The sequence below is a fragment of the Sus scrofa genome, chromosome 16 (assembly GCF_054392235.1).
Source record: "Sus scrofa isolate SSC_HxYL_T2T_F1_AM1 chromosome 16, Sscrofa_HxYL_maternal_Yorkshire_Landrace_v2.0, whole genome shotgun sequence".
In the NCBI taxonomy this organism is placed as follows: Eukaryota; Metazoa; Chordata; class Mammalia; order Artiodactyla; family Suidae; genus Sus; species Sus scrofa.
The window spans coordinates 85,955,699-85,981,418 of record NC_139398.1 but is presented as its reverse complement, the minus strand read 5'-3'; the positions used below and the strand labels follow the sequence as shown (position 1 = coordinate 85,981,418).

The window sequence follows — 25,720 nt, the reverse complement described above, 5'->3', positions numbered from 1 at the left end:
GTCTGCTGAGAATTGACTTGCAGAGACCAAAAGAACAACCCTCTCACCCTTCTCCCTCCTTGATCATCGTCCTTTAGAAACAAGAGGCAAAGTTCCTTGTCTTCTAGGCTAAGTCAGTCGTCTTTAATGCTGCCATTGCCAACCTTGGCTTAATGATGCAGGGCGCTGTGGAAAGAGAATTGCAAAGATCTCTTCCTGACCACAGATGTTCATAATTCAAGATGAACACGAGGAAATGCGCAAAACCCCAGGGTGTGTAGGACAGAAAACACTGCGTTAGCACAGTAATGTTGCATTGTGTACATGCCAAAGGAATGAGTCGTTGGAGTATTAGTAAGGGAAAATGATAGCTAGAAACTACGAGAAGTAATTTGGGATGCATAGCTTTCTGATAGCCAGTCTTGGGAAGTGATAACTCCTTTTTCTCAAATTAGAAACACTTCCTGATAAGAGGTAGAATGGAACGCCAAGTTGAAGGTTATCAACAGGGTGAGGCATCTGGAGCATCAGGTGATGCATTAAAGAAAGGTGAAAGGTACAGAGAGTAAGAGTGAGGCAAAGTAGGTTGTTTAGGAGGACAGAGAAAGTAAGGATATTGTGTTTATACTGGGATCCCCACTTCTTACGGCGTGGTGAGGATGAGCTTGAACTTTATCTCTGAGGAAGTGAGAAGCTTCCACAAAACTCCAGGGGCAAAAGATCACTGTTAGAGCAAACAGTGGAGGCTCATCCTCAGGAGTTGGTATATCATCTCTGGTGTCCAAGAGCCCCAACATTTCAGGGGCTGCCTATGTCTTGGTGTGGGACCTGAGACTCGGAGAGATGAGGCCACCAGCTGGAGGAGCTCATGGAGCAAACGTAAGTCAGCCTTCAGTGAGGAACTTTCAGACCGAATCAGAAGACTAGACACAAAGGCCAAGTTCCAACTAGCGAGACTGTAATTTAACTGCGCATTGACATAAACAAGATCAGGAATATGCTGAATCTGGAATCAGAGCAGACCAAAGAGTTGAGACCAAGGAAACGAGGTCCAAGAATGTGGGCCTTCCTGCTCACATTGCCTGAGGCTCTGGCAACAGCGTGGGTCTGCTGAAGCTGGTAAGTACCAGCAGAGAAGACATTACCACAAACAAAGGGAGAGACAGCAAGTACCCAGACAGAGGTGATGGTTGTCCTGTGAGGGAGAGGTAGGGCATACACATGGCACTTGGTAAAAACAGAAATAAGGTTTGTCACCCGTGTAAATATATTGAGTAAAACAAACCGAGTAAAAGCAGTGATGTCAAAACATCAAGATCTCATCCTGAAGGAGGGAGGCATTCTTGGTTTCAGGGAAAGGCCGACATATCATGATCGAGGACCTTCTAGAGCCTGGAACTCAACCAGGGAAGCAGACATCACCTAAGAATATATCTCTATGAACGCGTGGATGGAGGAATAATAACCTGTGTATGTTGCCCAGCTATCCTTTCTTTTCTCTCCGCCTTACGTTTCTGAGATAAAAGAATAAGAGGAATTTTCTTCCCTCTCCAGATAACACATTCTCCCACCACCCCAACTCCCCATGCCCAAGACCTCTGGACATTCCCATTTTCCTGCGTGTTCTCAGGTACTGAGGACAGAGGACGATCTCTTCCTGTTAAGAGAGAGTAGCTCTTGGAGTTCCCGTCGTGGCGCAGTGGTTAACGAATCCGACTAGGAACCATGAGGTTGCGGGTTCGGTCCCTGCCCTTGCTCAGTGGGTTAACGATCCGGCGTTGCCGTGAGCTGTGGTGTAGGTTGCAGACGTGGCTCGGATCCTGCTTTGCTGTGGCTCTGGCGTAGGCCGGTGGCTACAGCTCCGATTCAAACCCCTAGCCTGGGAACCTCCATATGCCGCGGGAGCGGCCCAAGAAATAGCAACAACAACAACAACAACAAAGACAAAAAGACAAAAAAAAAAAAAAAAGAGAGAGAGAGTAGCTGTGGAATAGAGGTTTTGAAGCCAGGTTATAAAAAAAAAGGCAAAATAACGGGGGTTCCCGTTGTGGCTCAGCGGTACCAAACCTGACTAGTATCCATGAGGATGCAGATTCAATCCCTGGCCCCGCTTAATGGGTTAAGGATCCTGCATTGCTGTGAGCCGCCGTGTAGGTCGAAGACACGGTTCGGGACCTGGTGTTGCGGTGGCTGTGGCGTAGGCTGGCGGCAGCAGCTCCGATTCAACCCCTAGCCTGGGAAATTCCACACGCCATGGTGCGGCCCTAAAAAGACAAAAAATAAAAAGAGGCAAAATAAAATTAAAGATACAACTGATTGAAAGAATTTGAACTTAGGAAGTATGTGCAAATATGCTTACGGAGTTAAAATAACTAAAACTGACCAACTATTCACTCAGTAAATATTAACATATGTGTTGGTGCATGGAATATTCCAGGAGGATATGGGGATTTATTCTGAGGATATTTTTTAAGTCAGAAGTGCTAACAGAACTCTCAGTGTTTAATTCCAAATATCCTTATGTAATTTCTCTTCTCTCACTGTTAAGTAGAACAGAGAATAGAAAACAGCCAACTCACTGCCTTTTAAAAGGTATAAGATGCCTATGACATTCACTTCAGCTTCAATAAAAGCAGGGGTAAGGAAGGCAAAAAATAATCCTCCTTTAAAATGATCATAAAAGTCTTGACTTTTAATAAAGACAGGCCGCTGAGCTGCCGTTTCCCCATAGAAAGAGAAACCACCATGCACCAGTACCTTCTTACCGCCCACCTCTGAAAACACTAGGTGTATTTTTATAGCAAAAAAAAAAAAGTGAAACAAAACAGAAACTGCACAACAGCTTTGAAAGGTGCATGTAGCACGGCGCTTTCAAGCAATTTTATTATCTACGAGGTTGCATTTCAAGCTTATTAAAAATTGCCTTTCTTTTTTTTAACCTCTTCCTCCTTTAAATTTCTTTTTCCTTCAAGCCATTATTTTACAGCAGTTCTCTGAAATGAGCCTCGGAAGGATCTGCTAAAATGCCACTCTCCGAAACGGCAGGGTGTCTCCTAAAGAGGTCAGCAGGGAAATAGAATTTGCTAGATTAACCCTGTCCCCTTGGAGTGAGATTTCACTCAGGAATGTGACCTAGGAGAGACTGCTCAGGGGCAAATTCCTTACAAGCCTTCAATTCTGGATTCTCTAGCACGTAAGAAAGCAGTCTCCCTCAGACTCCTCTCCCCCAACCCCAATCCCAAAAGACCTGCGCTCCTAAGAGCATGGTCTCCTGTTACCCTTGATCACACCAACAGTGGGGCAAGGTAGTTGCTTCAGAGACTTTGATGCTGCTTGTTTCAGGGTTTTTGTTGGTTTGTTTTAATGGACAAATATCTATACATTGGATAAGTTCTTGAGAGTTTAGTCCTGCAGTCCTCTGAGCACTATTGACTTTTACCAGATAAGTAGCACTTAACTTTTATTTTATTTTATTTTGTTTTTACTGGATCTCTTGGGCCTTTCACATCTTAAAGCATTGAAAGTCACAGATGCATTTCAGGGTGCATTAAAAATTAAAATCTTTATTTGGCTATATGATGGCTTATTCTTATTTTGCATTTAGAAGCAATTTTTGTTTCTCCATGAATTATCCATTCTCTATGCTTTTCATCTCTGCTAAAGAGATTCTTTTCATAATCTCACATGAACTAGATTTATCCACATTACAATCCCCTTTTATTTCATATTTCTTTACGCTATATAAGTTGTTTGGTTCTTATTCAGCTGTTAATTGATTTCCCTTTTCTTCCATTAATGATATGAGTTATAAATGCTACTTCTGTAAATAAGTGACATTTTAACTATACGAGCTCTTCAACCAGGCTCGCTGTCTCAACCTTCCCTGACGATGGTTTTACCTAGAGTTGCACATGGACACCCAGTGTCCACATGGGACTTGCCTCTGACTTCCTGGCCTGAGGACGTTCACAGCAGCTTGAGAGAGAAAAGTCTTCCCTGATTCCTGAGGCAGCCCAGCAAAGTGGAAGAGCATGTGCCTGACCTTCTGATGTTTTAGAGGGTTTGAAAACTTTCAACTAATCTTATAATGTGCACGGTTCTGAAACAGCGAGGAGAAGGCTTGGTTCATGCACAGCTTTCTACGTGTCAGCTGGGATTGAACAGTGATGGACCTGGCATAGGACGGCCTCGTGGGATTGCTTTACAAATAACAAATCCTGCTTTGTCAACATCGCCCTCTGTTTTACTTTGTATTAAAAAAAAGAAAGACATCTTTGTTGGTACCTAGGGAACATAGTGAAGAAAGAAAGGCCTGAGTCACTTTGCTTTATTTAGAATATATATGCTGCAGTTCCTGAACTTTGGAATATTAGTCAAATGTCAAATATGGTTGCAGTATTTTTGTAAGAGGCTTCCCCAGCAAAGTGCCCTTTGAAGTGATATTACTGGATACAGCGTTAATACAACTTAATTAAAAGATCATTGGAGGAAGTGATATTACTGGATACAGCGTTAATACAACTTAATTAAAAGATCACTGGAGGCGATTTGCTCTTTCATTAATCAGAACAAAGAGAAGTATAAACCAATATAGCAGAATAAGAACCTTAAAAACAAGGGGAACAATAACCATAAACCACGATAACGCTTTAAACATAAAGAATTGAAGATTGCAACTGAAACACTAGGAAGTTGAAACTAAATGTTCCAATTTTATATGGAGGAATCAACAGTTAAATCCAAGCCTGAGCTTAAATGTCATCAAGATAAACTGAAAAACACAGAGAAAACAATCTTCCAGTTTTGTTTATACTGCAGCTGAACTTAGGGATTTTTCAGCGAGCATGGTAGGTATTTATAAAATATAACCAAAAAACCCTGAAAATGTTCCCAGATGTGGTGTAGCTGCTTATTTCATGTGAGCTGCTTTACTTCACCTGACTATACCATAAACCTGGGGCTCCAGTAGGTCCTACTCAGAATCGCAGCTTTTGAGGCCTGTCTAGTTGAACTCTGAGGAGCACAGCTCATTTTCCAGCAGAACGTTTTTGAATGTAGAGCGAACACAGACCCACAGACAGGAGTCTTGGAACAGAGGTGACTGGGGAGGAACAGCTCAGTTCAGCAAACACGGAAGTCACCACTAAGGTCTTAGGATGGAATAAAATGACGGCAGAAAAAGAGGTGGGGGATTCAGCGCAACAGAAAAGGATGCTGCATGTAGGCTAAGCTAGATCCACACCTCAAATGACAATAAACCCGACCACGCTGGAACATGAGGATGGCGATGTTGGCAGCAGAGCGCGTCTGAACCTTCTTGGTGGTTCTGTCCCAAACACTCCTGGCACGTCTGGGAGCTGATCCCACAGGTGGTGCCACTGGAAAACCATGAACTCCAGGGTGCAGCCTCCATGCCTGGTGCAGGGGAAGCAATGAGATCATTCGATCAAAACTGGCTCTGAATCCAACTCGTCTCCCCACTCATTCCCAAATCTGCATATTCCTGTGTGTCTAAGGGTGGGGCTGTGTGGAAAACAAAGGATGAAGGGCCATGGGACTGAAAGGACCACGTCGTCTCAGTTGCTGAGTGGTTAACCTGAAGTAACTGGTTTTCAAGTCAAGAAGGAACATTGAAAAGGATGCCTTTGATCGCACTGTAAATAATTCCAGAGTTACACAATATACAAATAAGAAAGCTTAATCACGGAAAAAGTTAAAAAGTACAAGCTATGTCATTTTAATTGAAATATATTTGGAGATAATACCCCTAAACACCAGAAATTACATTAATTCTGCTGCAATTACACCACACCTTTTCAAATGATGCAAGATAAAATAATATTTGAACAAAAAATCACCCAACTATACCTACGATCATTGTTGTCAGACCTTTGAACGTTGCTGCAAATCAGTCACCCTCCTGACAGCACTGATAAGAGAGTGTTGGTCATAGCTCTGGTTCAGCTGCTACACGTATGATTCTCTCCTTCTGCTTTCTTATCAATGCTCTGATATTTCATATCCACAAAGGCCGGAAATTGCGACTCCTCCACCAGGCCTGGCTCTTTCTAGAACAAGCTGTGATATAAGAGAGGGGATGGAACGGAATCCTCTGCTGGGGCAATTCCACGTGACATGCTGGAGTGTGGACAAGCTTACAAAAGCACATTTCTCCTAAGAAAAATCAATTTTCCTCACCTCTGTAACCTCCCAGTCTGGTGGGAAGAAAGTATAGACTTTCCACTCTCTCCACAAAGTTCCCTGGAGACCTCAGTGTTTTATTAAAGAACCAAGTCCGGAATGGGAGGGTGGCGCAAACAGCTAGTTACTCACCTGAATCCGTGAGGGCACTGAAGGCCCTGCGACTTGGGATTTGCAACTCCAGCCTCCACCTGTTTAGCAGCCCTGTCCCTTCTGCGACAGGCGCTTGTGTGAGATAAGGGCCCGGGAGGCCTGGGTGTCGCATTCGCTGTATTTACACCAGCCTCCCGAGGACTTGCTCACAAATCCTCGTGTTTCCTTCCCATGTTCGTCACTTATTTTGACCATCATGTTCCGTGTTAATAATGAATTCCACGGCAGAGGGTCGATGGCAGAGTGTGAACGCACTGCAGTGTGCACAGTCGGCTTTTGATTCTGAAATGATTTGGGATTTACAGAAGAGCGCCAAAGAGAGTACAGGGGTCCTATATCTGCTTCACTCAGCTTCTAACGCTAACAGCCAACTGCACGTTCATCACAAGGAAGAAAGTAACGCTGCCGCAGTACATGGTTGTGGTACACACGGCTTCTGCCTTTGCTCTGCAATACTACATCATGAGACATTTTCATGTCAGTAAGTACAGAATCTTCCTGGCTCCTTTTCAAAGCTGCAGAATATGCCATTATAGGAATGGGCCTGGGGAGACGGATAAGATGGTGGAGGAGTAAGACATCATGCTCACCCTCTCCCACAAACACATCAAGAATGCGCCAACAGTGGTTAGCGAATCCGACTAGGAACCATGGGGTTGAGGGTTCGGTCCCTGCCCTTGCTCAGTGGGTTAATGATCCAGTGTTGCCTTGAGCTGTGGTGTAGGCTGCAGACGCGGCTCGGATCCTGTGTTGCCGTGGCTCTGGCGTAGGCAGGTGACTACAGCTCTGATTCAACCCCTAGCCTGGGAACCTCCATATGTCGCAGGAGCGGCCCAAGAAATGGCAAAAAGACAAAAAAAAAAAAATTACCTCAAGAAATAGCAACAATAACAACAACAACAACAAAAAGACAAAAGACAAAAAAAAAAAAAAAAAAAGGAGTTCCCGTCGTGGTGCAGTGGTTAACGAATCCGACTAAGAACCATGAGGTTGCGGGTTCGATCCCTGGCCTTGCTCAGTGGGTTAACGATCCGGCGTTGCCGTGAGCTGTGGTGTAGGTTGCAGACGCGGCTTGGATCCCGCGTTGCTGTGGCTCTGGCGTAGGCCGGTGGCTACAGCTCCAATTGGACCCCTAGCCTGGGAACCTCCATATGCCGCGGGAGCGGCCCAAGAAATAGCAACAATAACAACAACAACAACAAAAAGACAAAAGACAAAAAAAAAAAAAAAAAAGAATGCGCCAAGTTTATTTAGACAATCTCTATTATACCGTAAAAATGGCTGTACTACCCAAACCAATCTACAGATTCAATGCAATCCCTATCAAATGTCCCAGGACATTTTTCACAGAAGTAGAACAAATAATCCAAAAATTTATATGGAACCACAAAAGACCCAGAATTGCCAAAGCAATTCTGAGGAACAAAAACCAAGCAGGAGGCATAACTCTCCCAGACTTCAGGCAATATTACAAAGCCACAGTCATCAAGACAGTGTGGTACTGATACCAAAACAGACAAATAGACCAATGGAACAGAATAGAGAACCCAGAAATAAACCCAGACACTTGTTTGTCAATTTATCTTTGATAAAGGAGGCAAGAACATAAAATAGGAAAAAGACAGTCTTTTCAGTAAGTATTGCTTGGAAAGCTGGACAGCTGCATGCAAATCAATGACACTAGAACACACCCTCACACCATGCACAAAAATAAACTCAAAATGGCTGAAAGACTTCAATGTAAGACAAGACACCATCAAACTCCTGGAAGAGAACATAGGCAAAACATTCTCTGACATCAACCTGATGAATTTTTTCTCAGGTCATTCTCCCAAAGCAACAGAAACAAGAGCAAAAATAAACCAATGGGACCTAATCAAACCGACAAGCTTTTGCACAGCAAAGGAAACCCAAAAGAAAACAAAAAGACAACTTACAGAATGGGAGAAAATAGTTTCAAATGATGCAGCTGACAAGGGCTTAACCTCTAGAATATACAAGCAACTTATACAACTCAACAGCAAAAAAGCCAATCACCCAATGGAAAAATTGGCAAAAGATCTGAGTAGACAATAGGTGGGCACCGCTTTAAGCCTGATAATTCGTGCTGAACTAGGTCAGCCCGGGACCTTGCTCGGTGACGACCAGATCAATTCTCCAAGGAACATGTACAGATGGCCAACAAGCACATGAAAAAAATGTTCAATATCACTGATTATTAGAGAAATGCAAATCAAAGCTACTATGAGGTACCACCTCACACCAGTCAGAATGGCCAGTATTAATAAGTCCACAAATAACAAATGCTGGAGGGGGTGTGGAGAAAAGGGAACCCTCTTGCACTGTTGGTGGGAATGAAAGCTAGTACAACCACTATGGAGAACAGTATGGAGATACCTTAGAAATCCATACATAGAACTACCTTATGACCCAGCAATCCCACTCTTGGGCATATATCTGGAAAAAAACTTTCCTTAAAAAAGACACATGCACCTGCCTGTTCACTGCAGCTCTATTCACAATAACCAAGACATGGAAACAACCTAAATGTCCATTGACAGATGACTGGGTTAGGAAGATGTGGTATATATACACAATGGAATACTACTCTGCCATAAAAAAGAAAAAAATAATGCCATTTGCAGCAACATGGATGGAACTAGAGACTCTCATCCTGAGTGAAGTCAGAAAGAGAAAGGCAAATACCATATGATATCACTTATATCTGGAATCTAATATAAGGCACAAATGAACCTTTCCACAGAAAGGAAAATCATGGACTTGGAGAACAGACTTGTGGTTGCCAAGGGGGAGGGGGAGAGGGAGGGAGTGGGGTGGTTGGGGAGCTTGGGGTTAATAGATACAAACTATTGCCTTTGGAATGGATTAGCAATGAGATCCTGCTGTGTAGCACTGGGAACTATGTCTAGTCCCTTATGACGGAGCACGATAATGTGAGAAAATAGAATGTGTACATGTATGTGTAACTGGGTCACCATTCTGTACAGTAGAAAAAAAATTATATTGGGGAAATAACAGTTAAAAAGAATAATAATAATAATAAAGGAAATTTAGGTCATTTTCAAATTTGTATCACGATGGGTTGCAAGAAACATCTTTGTGTAAGTTACTGTAGGAAAAGTAAAATTCTGAGTTAGAAGTTCGGGTTACGCCATGGCTAATTTTATGTGTCAGCTTGACAGGGTCTTGGTGCCCAGGTATTTGGCTAAACCTTATACTTGGGTGTGTCTGAGCGGGCATTTCCAGATGGAATTAGCGTTTGAGTTGGTAGACACAGTAAGTCTACGTGCATCCCTACCCTGCTCCCTCCCCATGTGGGTGAGAGTCCTTCAATCCACTGAGGACCAAGTGCATGAGACGAGGAAGGAAGGAAGGATTTGGCAGGGCCTGCCTGCCTGTATCAGTTGCCATAGTGATCTTTTTCTGCCCTCAGAGCTCCTGATTCTTGGTCCTTCAGATCTGGACTGGAATGGACATCATAAGTGTCCAGAGCTCTCAGGCCTTTGGGCTTAGACGGAATTACACCACCGGGTCTCCTGAGTGCCCAGTGCACTGATGGCAGGTCCTGGGGCTCCTTGCCTCTATCACCACATGAGCCAATTCTTTATAACACACATTTCTTCACGTATATGATACATTATATATGTGTGGATAATATAAAATGTATATATGTATATTTGAAAGTACACATATATGTATATACTATATAATATACATATATGTATATATAAATCCCTATTAGTTCTGTTTATCTAGAGAACCCTGACTAATATAAGGTATTTTTTATTACTTTTGCACCAATCAACATGGCAGTGCCTAATGACAGCCTCTCTCATGCTGAATGTTGGCATATTTTTAAACTTTTCTTCCTCTGATAGAGACATGAAACAGAATTCCCTGTAAGTTGTGCCAGGCTTCCTCCTGCAAAGCTGTCTGCATAACTAACAAAGCAGCAGAGTTCAATGGCAACAGTTTCAGCCGTTTCAAATGAAAAGCTGCCTACAATAATATTTCCTTTTCTAATAATGTCAGTAGCTGTTCCTGTTCTTAAAATTCCACTCAAAGCTTAACATCAGTGTATTTTTCCTACCCAAATACAAAAACCTATTCTATAAAAGAATGTGATATATATTTTCTTTGTGCAGAATATTTTATACTGTTGGCAAAATTGTGATCACTTTAACCTTTATTCTAAATCACACATTAAGCAAAAGTGGTTAATTATTTCCATATTCCAAAAGCATTATTTTTGCAAGACAGATTTCTTAGTGTGACTATATGGAAATTCACAAACATCTTATTAATATAGCTATCATGAAATCAAGGGCCATGGCTTTCTTTATTCCTCTTCATATTTCCCTCTGTGATGAAAACGGTTCATGAAATTCTTGCCTTCTTATTTTAAGTCGGAGAACTCACTATTCCCATTTTTATATTTTCCCGGTTTTTGAACATATCAGAATTCAGAGAACACTGTTGGTTGGAATATTAAGATTTTAAAACTTAAAACGATTTACTGGGATTATGTTTTCCAACTAAATATATATTTAGAGGCAGGCCTCGGCACTACAAGAAGAATATATATCTAATTTCCTGCGTATTTTTTAATATAATAAAAATACTCACTTTGATCTTGGCTTTTCATTTAAAGTATTTGGTTACGCTTTATCAACTTGAATGTTAAGAAGATGGTAAGATCAGTTGGTTTTTTTTTGTTTTTTTTTTTTTTGTTTTTTTTTAGAGCAAGAGTTTTTCACTGTATCCTTAGGAATTGTATGATTTCCTTAAATATTAGATTATCTAATTATCAACTGACTTTATGTAACTTATTTCACATTGTTGGAAACTGGTGGGTAGAAACATAGTTGTTGGTAAACACCTTAAAATGCACGAGACAGACCCCAGAAAAAAAAATTTCCGACCCAATTGTCAAGATTGCTCTGGTTGAGAAAATGACGTTTTCATAAAATAATGCTGAAGATGTGACTGAATCTTTTATTTATAAACCCACAAGTTTTCTTGGAAATATGGCTTTTTGATTGTGTGACAAAACTAACATGCATCAAATCCTCATCGGGCATTTTAAGAAGAAATGTAATGCAGAAAAGATGCATTAGCTCAGCCTGTACAAGGAAAATAACAGGTAAAGTTTAAAAATCATCATTCCACTTAGGTATGAATATTGCACTTCCAAAAAACACCTGAGGTAATATAGATATACTGACATCAAAAATATTTTCTTTTCTTATTACAGCTGCATTTGCAGCATATGGAAGCTCCCGGGCTAGGGGTCACATCAGAGCTGCAGCTACAGGCCTATGCTACAGCCACTGCTACACCTGATCCAAGCGGCATCTGTGACCTACACCACAGCTTGCAGCAATGCCAGATCCTCGACCCACTGAGTGAGGCCAGGGATGGAACCCACATCCTCACAGAGACAGTGTTGGGTCCCCATCCTTCTGAGCCACAAAGGGAATTCCACAGACATCAACATTTAATATAACACAGCTATCTTACTGCACATGGCTTTTGCAAATATTTTCTATTCGTCTATGGCTTGTCTTTTTATTCTTTTGACAGTGTCTCCTGCTGAACAGAAATCTTTAATTTTAATGAAGTTCAGCTTATCACTCTTTTTTTCATGGATCATGTCTTTCATTTTGTATCTAAAAACTCATTATCAAACCCAAGGTCACCTAGATTTTCTCCTTCCCCAGAGAGGCTGCTTTCCAACCTGGAATGATTTCTGGGTCACAGTAGGTTGCATTTCTGTCAGTGCCACCTTAACGGCAGCCCTGTTGGCTCAGCTCTCTGCTTCCATCTGTGGTATCTCAGTGCCTGCAGGTTGGCATCCCCACAATACTGTTCCTATGTGCTTTTAATGCCTCCAAAGAAAACTTCTTTGAACTACCACGTCATCTTTCCAGGTACCAATAGTTTGTTTTTCTTGGTAATTTAGTTTCAGGGTTGCAGAGGTTTTGGGTGGTCACGCTCATTTTAGTGTGAGGTTTTACAGAACATGACATTTTTCAACAATCATGTATGGTGTTATAGCAGAAACACCTGTACATGTTTTGTGTGTGTGTGTGTGTGTGTGTGTGTGTGTGTGTGTGTGTGTATGCATACCAACACAAAGGCATACATACATACCTGCAAAGAGAAGAAAAATAACAAATAAAAAATATTTTCATGTTTATATGTAGTCTCCATATTTATTTCATACTTCCAACCTATTAATCCATAATTTACTAAACATTTCCATTCCTTTGGACACTGCAGTTACCTTTATTTCTAATCTTAAATAAAGTAATATGCACCTTCATACGAATGGTCACTTAATTTAATTAAGTCATTTTCTTAGGAAAGATTCCAAAAGTATACTTATATGTTAAAAGAATGAACTTCTTTATGGCTGTGACTATCTGTTGCCACACATTTTTATAAAAATCAGGTGTCCACACACTCCTTTATGGGCCTGTGCTACCTCAGGCCCTGTCTAAATGAAATACCAATTTCTGGATCCAAGGAAAAAAGCAAAGTAGCCAGTCCTTACAGAAAGGAACTTAGGCAATAATTGACTCAACCAGTTTAAAAACAATAAAAACTATTTTAAAGAAAGTTTGGGAGGTTAAAAATTTACCAAGTGAAACTTTAAAAAAATCCTTCACTTCGTTTCCCTGTGACTATGATTTTATTATGATTATGACTGATTGTGGGTACACATTTTACCCTTGTGAACCTATTGAATAAAGTAATCATCATTACCAAGGAATTCTACCGTTCCCTCTATGGTAGTTGCCATGGGAACAAGAAATACAACAATATCCCTGGAAATTACAGAAATGGTTAAAGAGTGATGCTTGTGAAGCTTCACAGTGCTTCCCAAACGGTGCAGAAAAGCCGCATTGCAAATGTCAGTATTTTTTTCACACTGATACTATAATTACAATGGTATTGGTATCTATTAGTTTATATATGTATGAATTGTACTTCTTCTAATTCCAAATAAGATCTGAGATGTCTTAAATCCTAATCCCTTGAAAGCATGCATTTTAGAATCCATTCCTTTCATTAAGAGCTACATAATTGAATCATTTCACTGGAAATAAGTTACAAAATCCCAAGACAGCAGATCAACAATATGGCTAAGAAACATATCCCAAGTTATTAACAAAGTATTTTGTGTACATCCGACTGGAGAATGTGTTATCTTCAGTTTTCTCTTCTGTCAAGCTGAAAGAGTAATATCCAACTCACGGGGTGATTTTGAGATATAAATGATAGTCTGAATTAAATGAGAATAATAACATTTCTGTGAGATAAGATGCGTTTGATTAATTTATGCCTCAACGTGATTACAAATTACTGCATATTATGTACCTTCGGGGGTTGTGTAAACATGGCATGGAAAATGCTAAATGCATAAATGCCAAAGACCCATTATTTAATGGAGCAGTGTGCAACGTCACAGTGTTTCCCACTAAGTGATGGAAAGCTCATCTCCGCATCAGTCAGAGACTGATTTTTGACTACTTGTGTGTTCGAAGCACAGGGGAACATGTGCGACAGTGACCCAGAGCGTACAAAAGACCAGGCTGTCTAAACATGGAAGAAGAGCACTTTCCCGAATGTACCAAATAACTCGGGGGCGGGGGGGAGGATACATATTAAGTGAGAAGACCAAGCAGTAGCTGCTACAGGAGTTCTGGGGAGGTCTGAGGAGAGAGTTTAGGTTGTAATACACAACTTTCATAAATATTAATGGTTTAACTATAATTATAATGGTTATTTTAAATAAGGGCACATAGCCAATGAACAATTATAGATGAATTTCAAAAAATACTGATTTATATTCATTATGTGTATCTTGCTAAAGACCCTTTAATTCATATCACATGCTATGTGGTGCAGACGATGTTAATAAATACTGTTTTAATTAATGACTTGCTTTTAACACATTAAAAGTTATTCATCATTGATCTATCATACACTGAGTTTAAAATGCAAATAATATTTTTTCATAGTTTAATTTACTTTTAAAAGAAATTTCATTAATGGATATGTCCTATCAGTATTAATAACCAAATGATTTTTAAGTTGAAATATTAATAGGTGATTATAATATTGGGAGTCCTAAAAATGTATATTACAACTGAATGAGTCTGATGTAAAGTTTACCATGATATCTTCTGGGAAAAATTAATGGTAAGATAAAGGCAGCAAAAGGAATACAGGGCATTGGTAGTCCAATCTGACTGTACTCTCTGAATCTAATCATTGTAATTAAGCGATACTAATTTTAGTTTCTGTTATAACGCAGTTCCCCCAGTTCCTTCCTGTTGTGCACAGAACCCTCAGTTGTTCATCTTGGGCTCATCATGAGCTTCAGTCATCTCAGTCATAATCACGGCCCTAAAACAAGCGTAAAATCTCTCTGGAAAAGCCAAGCTGCTCCTGGGATAAAACTTTCCAAGGTAGGCAGACTCGGCTTTGCACGGTTTCGTACTCAGGAACCAAAACCAGGACAACAAGGACATAGAAAGTGAGAATGGGAGTTCCCGTCGTGGCGCAGTGGTTAACGAATCCGACTAGGAACATGAGGTTGCGGGTTCGGTCCCTGCCCTTGCTCAGTGGGTTAACGATCTGGCGTTGCCGTGAGCTGTGGTGTAGGTTGCAGACGCGGCTCGGATCCCGTGTTGCTGTGGCTCTGGCGTAGGCCGGAGGCTACGGCTCCGATTCAACCCCTAGCCTGGGAACCTCCATATGCCGCAGGAGCGGCCCAAGAAATAGCAAAAAAAGACCAAAAAAAAAAAAAAAGAAAGTGAGAATGGTCCCAACTGAGCCTTGAATAGCTCAGGGATGTTGAAGTAATTGCTGGAAGTGATGATCAGAAAATTCTGTGTCCATGTGCCTAAGAGGGAAAAGAACAAAATCATTGTTTGGGGAAAAGTACACGCTTTTGGTATTCTGTGTTCTCTACTCTGTAAAACAGAGGTAACTATAGGTTCCTTCAAGTCCACAATGTCGCAGGCTCTTTTCCTCCCTGGCTGACCAAGGATTAAAAATGAATATATTTTGTTCTTTGCACATCTCAGGTTTCATCAAAAGAAACCCTTCTGTGAACAAGAATTTAATGGGCAAGATCAGAAGACACAAGAAAGTCAACAGTTACATATGAAGAGTACACATAGAAGATCCAGCAATAGATATTAATTTTTATACCAAATTTGACACACCTCCAAGCATAAATATACCAGCAGGATTCTATTGAATTTTGAAGGTTAAAAGAAGGTCACAAACACACAAATACCACAACAACTGGTACATCTCTGCATGTATTCAGATATTCAAAACTAAAAAGCTTCAATATTTGTTCCAGAGTGAATGTTTATTACTCGCAAACATGACTTTCAGTCTCTTTTTTGATGCCTATACTCAATAAGAATTGCACTTCACACAACAACCAGTATAGACACTTACAAAGAGAAACAGAAGTTTCAAGGACAGTTCTTACTATATGTAAACTATACCAAATATAAAATTTACCATCATATTTTCTATTCTATCGTATTTTAAAACATTTTCCAACTCATTAATTATTGATCATGAATTTCAACTTCCTAAACTGTTAGTGGGAATATAAATTGCTACAACCACTATGGAAACAGCATAGAGATTCCTCATAAGACTAAATATAGAACTACTATATGATCCATCAATTCAACTCCTGAGCATATATCCGAACAAAACTATAATTCAAAGAGACACATGCACCCCTATGTTCATAGTGGCACTATACACAACGTAAATGTCCATCGGCAGAGGGATGGATTAAGAAGGTATGGTACATACATACAATGGAATACTACTCGGCCTTAAAAAAGAATGAAATAATGCCATTTGCAGCAACATGGATGATGCAACTAGAGATTATCATACTAAGTGAAGTAAGACAGAAAGAGAAAGACAAATACCATATGAAATCACTTATACATGGGATCTAAACTGTGACACAAATTAATCTGTCTATGAACATAAGGAAACTCATATATACATGGAGAACAAACAGACTTGTGGTTGCCAAGAGGGAGTGTGGAGGGAGTAGGATGGACTAGGAGTTTGGCGTTAGTAGATGCTAACTATCACATTTAGAATGGATAAGCAAGGTCCTAGTGTACAGCACAGGGAACTATATCTGATCTCCCCAAATAGCCCATGATGGAAGATAATATTAAAAAGAGTGTATATAGGAGTTCCCGTCGTGGTGCAGAGGAAATGAATCCGACCAGGAAACATGAGGTTGTGGGTTCGATCCCTGGTCTCGCTCAGTGGGTCAAGGATCTGGCATTGCCGTGAGCTGTAGTATAGGTCACGGATGCAGCATGGATCTGGCATTGCTGTGGCTGTGGCGTAGGCCAGAGGCTACAGCCTCCGATTAGACCCCCTAGCCTGGGAATCTCCATGTGCCGTGGGTGCAGCCCTAAAAAGACAAAAAGACAAAAAAAGAAGAGTGTGTATATATATGTATGACTGAGTCACTTTGCTGTACAGCAGACATTGGTACAACATTGTAAATCAACTATATTTTAATAAAATTAAAAAGCAAATTGTACAATACTGAAGGCATAATTCCTGAGATAAATTATTATGTTAGATTTCATTAAAATTAAAACCTTTTGCTCTGTAAATGTAACGTCAAGAGAATGAGAAAACACATCACAGATTGGGAGAAAATATGTGCAAAAGACACATCTGATAAAAGACTGTTATCCAAAATATACAAAGGACTCCTAAAACTCAACAATAAGAAAATAATCTGATTTAAAACATGGGGGAAAAAAAGGACTGAACAGACACCTCACCAAAGAAGACATGAAGATGTAGAGATATGTCCTTAGGAAATTGTAAATTAAAACAATGAAATAACACTACATATCTCTTAGAATGGACAAAATCCAAAACACCAACACCACCAAATGCTGCTGAGGATGGAAAGCAATAGGAAGTGTGACACACTGCTGGTGGGAATACACTTTGGAAGACAGTTTTGTCACTAAACATCCTTTTACCTTATGATCCCGCAATTGCATCCCCTGCTATTTACTCAAATGAGCTGAAGACATATATACACACAAAACCTGCACACATTTGCTTATAGCAACCTTGGTCAAACGTCCAGAATTTGGAAGCAACCAAGATGTCTTTCGGCAGGTGTATGGATAAATAAACTGCGGTCCATCCAGATGATGGGGTAGTATTCAATGCTGAAGCGAAATGTGCTATTGAACCATTAAAATATATGGCAGAACCTTAAATTAGTATCATTAAGTGAAAGAAGCCAACCTGAAAAGACTACATCCTGCATGACTCTAACTCTGACATTCTCGAAAAAGCCAAGCTACAGACAATACAAAGATGCGTGGTTGCCAGGGGCTGGGGAAGGGAGAGCAGAACCTAGGCAGAGCAGAGAGGATTTTTAGGGCAGTGAAAATACTCTACTGGATACTATAAAGAATGTATGTCATTTTACATTTGTTCAAATCCACAGAAGGTACAACACCAAGTTAACCCTGAAGTTCCCATCATGGCTCAGCAGAAGTGAATCTGACTATTATTCGTGAGGACTCAGGTTTGATCCCTGGCCTCACTCAGTGGGTCTGGATCTGGCATTGCCATGAACTGTGGTGTAGGTCGCAGCCGCGGCTCAGATCTGGCATTGCTGTGGCTATGGGGTAGACTGGCAGCTATAGCTCCAATTGGACCTCTAGCCTAGGAATCTCCATATGCTTCAAGTGTGGCCCTAAAAAGACCAAAAAAAAAAAAAAAAAAAACAGTTAACCTTAATTTAAACTATGGACTTTGGGTTATGTGTCAGTGTAGGTTCATGGACTGTACCAAATGAACCACTCTGGTGGGGGATGTTGAGAATGAGAAAATGCAGAAGATGTGCATTTGTGTGGGTAGAGGCCAGACAGGATTTAACTTTGCTGTCAATCTAAAGCTGCTCTAAAAAATAATACCTACTTTTTTTAGAAAAGCAAATTGTATAAGCTCATACATTATAAACTTCAGTCCTTGTAAAATCTGGATCAGTCCCTGATTATTACAGGACAAACTCTAACATAGGTTTCATAATTTACCAGGTGAGTTAATGAATTTTAATGCTGAACCTCCTGTTGCATTTCAAATGGTTTCTTAGCCACTCACCCTAACCTCTAGGATTTGGGGAACCTGTTGGTACAAGCCCTTCTCTCTTGGGATCCCCTTACCAATGTGCTAATATCACTATGGTTAGTATTTTGATGTATTTAAACTCAATTTTTTTCTTTCTATTTTTAGTAGTTATAATGATGCCAATACCTATACTGCTGTCTTATTTTATTAAATTAAGCTATATAACACGTATTTCTTCACAATCATCATTTGATGGCGTCAATAAAACCCACTGTGAGAACATGCCATTCTTTGATTAATAGGCTCTTGGTACTGATAACGCAGGTTGGGATCACAAGTTACTACTCGGCCGTGGCTTTTAAAAAGCTGGATGGGAATATGAGGACAATAGATTACTTTTAAGTCTACTCCAGCATCCGACTTTAAACATAAATGCATTTTAGGGTAAGATCAACTCTAAGTTAACGTCAAGGCCCTTTCGATATTAAGACACTTTTATTTATGCCATAATTTCGCATTAAATGTTTGGCCCCACTCGAGCAGGGGCAGAGCTGCCTCCTCCATCACCACATACCCAGGGCCTGATTGGGCTTGGTGCTTATCAAGTTCAATAAATAGGTGACAAATGAAGTAACTACAGAAAGGTCACCATCTTTAGAGAAACGAAAGCCAGTGCAAACAAAAGCTCAAGCTACTGAGATCTGAGAATCATGACATTCACTCTAAAGGGAGAAGGTGTATTTTGCAAGGTGGGTGCGTGTCAAAACACCCTTCCGAATGTGTATGCTCCTCATGCTGCACGACTAATGAATGATGTGCTGCTTAGGCAATGACAGACCTTGCGGAGACGCTGCAGTTTCTCCCTCTACGTGTGTTCCTCTCTCATCAGGCAGATGCTGTCTTTAGAGCATATTTAATTAAATGTGCCAACCTATTAACGCCATCTTTTAAAACTTTGCCCTTTGAGGCAATAATTTCTCCACAGTTACCTAATTTTCATACTAATTTTCTTAATGAGGTGTTAATTTTTGTAGACTAAATGACACTACTAGAGGCTAACTGAATTAATGGTGTCCAGATACGCACACAAATGCAGGAAAAGTAAGTTTTTTGAGATGCCCTTTTTTCTTACTGATTGACACAGGAACATATCAACTGTGTGACACAGGTAGGTTAGGTTCTTCCCACCTCCTGCTTTTCTTCTCGCTCCAACTAGTTAATAAAACAAAAACAAGCATTTTCAATTCATCCGCCACTGCCTTCTATCACTACGCTTTTCTATAATGGGAGAGTGTCTCCATCTCAAAAGGCTGTAGATGTTCCTTCCAGGTCATGAAGGGAAAGAGCAACGTGGGGAGGGACCGGTGGCTCATGCGTTTACCAGGCAAGGATTTACCGAGTTGGTCTTGAACAGGACACCTCTGGAGGCTACAGAGAGCCTGGAAACAGACTGTGCATGAGATGAATGAAGCCTCAACTGATAGGAAGTACTCAGGATTCGAGAATTTACAACCAACCAAGAAGCCCTTAAAGTTGCCCTCAGCCTGATTAAACTGTCCTCCTCCAGACTCTACGCCCCTGAGCTCCCCTCATTCAGAACATTACCTTAGAAAACTTTAACTTGAGAATTATTTCATTGCTCTATTTTTTTATTTATTTATATGTTTGTTTGTTTGTTTGTCTTTTTAGGGCCGCACCTGAGGCATGTGGATGTTTCCAGGCTTGGGGTGGAATCCGAGCTTCAGCTGCTGACTGCGACAACTATAGCAATGCCAGACCCAAGCTGCATCTGCCACCTACAACGCAGCTCAAGGCAATGCGGATCCTTAACCCACTGAGCAGGGCTAGGGATCGAACCTGCGTCCTTGTGGGTGCTAGTTGGGTTCATTACCACTGAGCCACAATGGGAACTCTTTTCTTTGCCCCTTTTGGATGTGAGTCTTTTTAAAGCCTTTGCCAATTTTATGACCAAGAAGGTGCTTTCTCACAGAGCTGGCACCTGTCCCTTTGAAATGAAATCATCAAGGAAGACAGACGCTCTGTCCCCCAGTTTCCAGGAGTAACTTCGATATGCATCCATCAGCAAACACAGATGGCCTCATCAAAGTTCTCTGCAAACTCAGGAAGAATGCAAAGTGTTGGATACAGTGGCATCCACACTCCGTTGATCGCCCAGTTTCCCTGATGTCCACTGGTACTTTTCCACTAGCTCACCCCATCAGTTAAAGCTCTCTTTGTTCCGCAGAATTGAGTCTACACTCAGTTCTAGCCTCTCTCCTACTGCACCAGTCTTAAAGTCTACTTGTCTGTTTAAAGTTGTCTGGAGCAATATTTGCTTTAATCCAGCTGATGATTCTTGAGATGAGTGGCTTATGCTTTCTGATTCAGGTTCTACATCTATCAAATGTAACCCTAAACCAAACATGTTTATTTCATTTTATGAATTATGGTAAGAAAACAGGAGAAAACTGAATATATATATACATATGTATGTATATGTATTTGAAAAGTATCAAACACTTATAAAGGAGTTATTCGTGTACATAGTTAATTTATATAATTTAATAATTGATAGCTAACTTATAACTTTAATAGTTCATTTTGGAAATCAGTGTGTATAAGATTTAAGGCATATTTTCCACTGAAACACAATAATAAGCTAATTAATATGCATCACCAATCTAAAATGATTTTAACATTCCATAAAAGTGCTCCCATCACACAACCTCAAGCTCTTCCTTTCTTACGACTGAGTGGAGGCAATGAGCCAAGCAAATTAGAAGACTGCAATATTTCCCTTAGGAAGGAATTAGCATCCTATTTTATAGATATAAATATTCAAATCTTGAGGTCCTTTTCTTTCTTATGAGGTAAAACAGGGATACTGAGTGCTTCTGCCAGGGATTCTTTCCATCCATGAAGCAGCTCACTGTACTCTGAGTACTCACACCATGTGTGACCGCACTGTGGCCCTTCCTCTGACACACATCTGGAGCCATACACCTTAATCTTGGTGAATGGAGTTTTGCATAAATTTGACTGACCTGTCACGGGGCTGCAGGGCCATGTCTAAAACGTTTGAAAATGCAGATTCGTCTGGAATGATCAAGTGGATACAAAGTCTCCTTCTACTCTGAGACACAGAAAAAAATGAAAATGATCTACTCCTCGTTGAAAAGCCAAATAAAAAGCTCTGAAGGAGGGAATATTGGCTAATTGTCAGTAGACCCGAGTTCCGCTTTCTCTAGAAGCAAGTAGTTCTTTCTCAGGATCCAACCACATCTGGAAAGTGAGTACATGTAGCTCTTTGATGAAGTCCAGTTACTCCCCGCCTTGGTAGAATACTTGAAAAGCTTCCCGTTGTTTTCAGGATAATAATGAAGTTCCTTTAACATCTTCCAGGCGCCAGATGACAGGACCTTGTTTTACTCCCTCTTCCCTCTCCTCTTCCATGTTCCCCCTTGTTCCCTAATCTTTACTCACGCCCATCATCTTCAAGGTGCTCGGAAGATGCAAGTTCCTTTCTACTTCCCAACTGCTGTCCCTTCTGTCGGCCACAATCCCCAAACGCCACTACCCACCACCTATTACTCAGGAAACTCCTCTCTGTCTTATTTACTGGGGTATCTGCTCTAATAATTCCCATCCTCATGAAATGGGTTATTTTCCCAAACATCTCTCCTGACGTACTTACAGGTACAATTTTATATTTATCTGTGTGATCACTGGACTAACCTCTCCTGAACTAGACCACATCTCCCAAACGAGAGCAGAAGTTCCAAAAGGGAAAAAACCATTTACATTTTCTTTTTCCCCAGTATTGTATTCCCAATGACCAACAGAGGACCAGACGCTACGAACATACTCTCTGTGGGTGCTGTGAAGAGAACAGTTGCATCTGAGGTGCCCAAAACAACACGCAGGGATTAAAAAGGTGGTGTGTACATCGCAGTGATTACAGTGTTATTCCTGTGTGCGGCAGGAACGAACGCAGCTGTTTGTCTTCTTAGCAAAGAACAAACTGGCATTTATTAGTAACAGTCAAGAGTCATGGACCAATTTCCATCAGCCAGATGATGACTGAAGAGTTAGGCTTATAGAAATTATTTCATCCTTACACCGCGCTTCTTTAGGTAAGTGTCTATCCCTTTTACATATGACAAAACCGAAGCATCACGAAATTGTCACTGGCTACAGAGCTTACACAGCCCCACATGCCATTTTATTCAGCAGTCAGAGTGTGAGGTAGGAGATAATTTAAATAGAGGCTCGGGGAATACAATAGCTTATCCAAACTCACACAGCCAGTAAAAGACAGAGTTAGAAATTATACAGGCTCAAACCTATGAAAATTATTTTTAAAAATACTCAATTCAATTTAGGTAAACACTGAAAAAACAGGAAGCAATAGATGTAACAAATAGGAAACAAAATGTAACATGATAGATTAAACACGATCAGGTCAATAATCAATTCAAATAAATTATTCAAATACACCAATTAAAAAGGCATAAACTGCTAAGGTTGGATTAAAAAGCAGCAATACCCAAGTATAAGCTGTTTACGAACACACACACACACACACGATTCACTTTAAATATAAAGGCACCAATAGATTAAAACAAAGTGAAGGATAAAAGGTATACAAGATAACACTAAGAAAAAGATGATTGGAGTGGTTTAATTAATAACAAAGTGCGTTTCAAGGCAGAGGATATTACCAGGGATTGAGAGCATCGTTTCATTAATCAGACACGGTAATCCTAAACAGGTACATAAACTGATAAGAGAACTTCAAAATTCATGAGCAAAACTTATAGAGCTGCAAAGAGACAGACAAATTCACAACAGCAGGCAAACTTTTTCACATTGCTCTCACAATAATTAATAGAATAATGCTATAGAAATACATGTTATATAATATATCAGTAAAATATTGATATCAATAAAATATCAATAAAATATTGATAGACTGGAAAAGTAGTGTCAACCAAATTTATCTACTTAGGACTTATAAAATCCTCAGTCCTGCAATGGCAAAACACATATTCTTTTCCAGTGCCTATGAAATCTTTACCAGGATAGACCATATTTCTATGTAAAAGAATATATAAAGTTTAAAAGTTTCAAAACACACAAAGTAAGTTCTCTGGACACAAGGGAATTAAATAAGTAATCAATAACAGAAACATGGGAAATCCCTTAATCTATGGAAATAACACACTTCTCTATAAACCACTTATCATACCAAGTGTTGGCAAGGATGAGGAGCAGCTGGAACTCATACACTTCTGGTGGGAATTTTAAAAATGGTACAATCACTTTGGAAAACAGTCTGGTAGTTTCTAAAGACATCTGTGACATGTGATGCAGACCCAACACAAACACGACTTATCCATGAACTTCCCAAGATAAGTGAAAACACATGTTCATAGAAACTCTCGTACATAAATAGTCACGGCAGATTTATTTGTCATAGGGAAAAAATGGAAACAACCTAAATGTCTACCAGTAGGTAAGTGGGTAAATAAATTGAAGCATATTCATGCAATTAAATATTACTCAGTGGCAAAAATAAGGGACTATCAATAATGCAAAAAAGGATGGATGTCAAAATAAGTTTTAAGTGAAGTAGGCTAGAAAAAAGAGAGTGTAGCCTGTGTTATTCCATTTATTTGAAATACAAATTAGTCTAAAGTCTCAGAAAGCTGCGCATGAGCTGCCTGAGCACAGAGATGGGTGCGTGGGTGATGGAGGTAGAGAGGGAAGAAGGAAAGAGTTGCAAGTAAGGATTTCAAGTAAGGAAACAGTCACTATCACGATGGGGTTGGTTTCGAGGTGTTTACCTGTGCCAAGACCTATCACGTTGTCCACTTGAAACATAGGCAGTTTTTAGTATGGCTGTTATACCCCAATAAAACTATTTCCAAAATGTACATATGAAGAAAACTATCACGTTTAGTGATATACAGTTATGTAATAAGCAGATAATGAAAAATAAAGCGAGGATATTTGATTCATAATAATCCACCCAGCTACATGTCTTTTAAATAGAACTTTCTGTATCTCTGTTATAGTTTACAACAGAACGTTTGAATCTTCATACTCAGCCATTAAAAGGAAAGAAATAATGGCATCTGCAGCAACATGGATGGACCTAGAAATGATCATGCGAAGTGAAGTCGGTCAGACGGTGAGACACCAACACCAAATGCTATCGCTTACATGTGGAATCTGAAAAAAGGACACAATGATGGGAGCTTGGGGTTAACAGATGCAGACTGTTGCCTTTGGAATGGCTTAGCAATGAGCTCTGCTGTGGAGCACTGGGAACTATGTCTAGTCCCTTATGACGGAGCCTGATAATGTGAGAAAATAGAATGTGTACATGGATGTGTGACTGGGTCACCATGCTGTGCAGTAGGAAAAAAAACTGTATTGGAGAAATAACAATTAAAAAAATAAGAAATAAAAAAAGGACACAATGAACTTCTTTGCAGAACAGATGCTGACTCACAGACTTTGAAAAACTTATGGTTTCCAAATGAGACAGATTGGGAGGTTTGGGGTGGAAACATTATAAAATTTGGTTGTGATGATCACTGTACAACTATAAATGTAATAAAACTCATCGAGTAATTAAAAACATGTATTACAGATAGAATTTGGAAACAAAAGTTTAAATATTTAAAAAAGTCTGTTAAGCTAAATCTTGCAATTCACTATTTCCATACCCAAACATGTGATTATGAGGCAAAAACTTGATTTAAAAAAATTATAACCTTTATGATTGTTTCACATAAAATTCAATATATCGTTGAACTCTCTTAATAAGATTGATAGGGATCCCCCATTTACGTATTTAGGAATACGAGTCTACTTTTTGTATCAAATATTATTTTCTTTGCAAGGACTTAATTGTTTGGGGATTACAGCAAGACTCACGGGAAGGTACACAGATCTCCCGCCCATGCCTTGCCTCGGCACACGCACAGCCTCCCAGGCACCAATATCTGCTGCCGGAGTGGTTCAGTTTTAACAATTCACGAGCCTACACGGTCATATAATAGTCACCCAAAGTCTGCTGTATGCTCAAGATTCGCCCTTGCTGTTGTACATTCTATAGGTTTGGGCAAATGTATAATGACAGAGTGTCATCATCACGGTGTCATACGGAGTATTTTCACTG

General features: G+C 40.1%; 1 protein-coding gene across 7 annotated transcripts in view; it reads right to left on the bottom strand.

Annotated features, from left to right (window-relative positions):
* Nucleotides 1-25,720, bottom strand: part of LOC102161653 (uncharacterized) — a 220,407-nt gene that overhangs the window by 137,893 nt on the left and 56,794 nt on the right. The gene's annotated exons all lie outside the window — the stretch shown is intronic.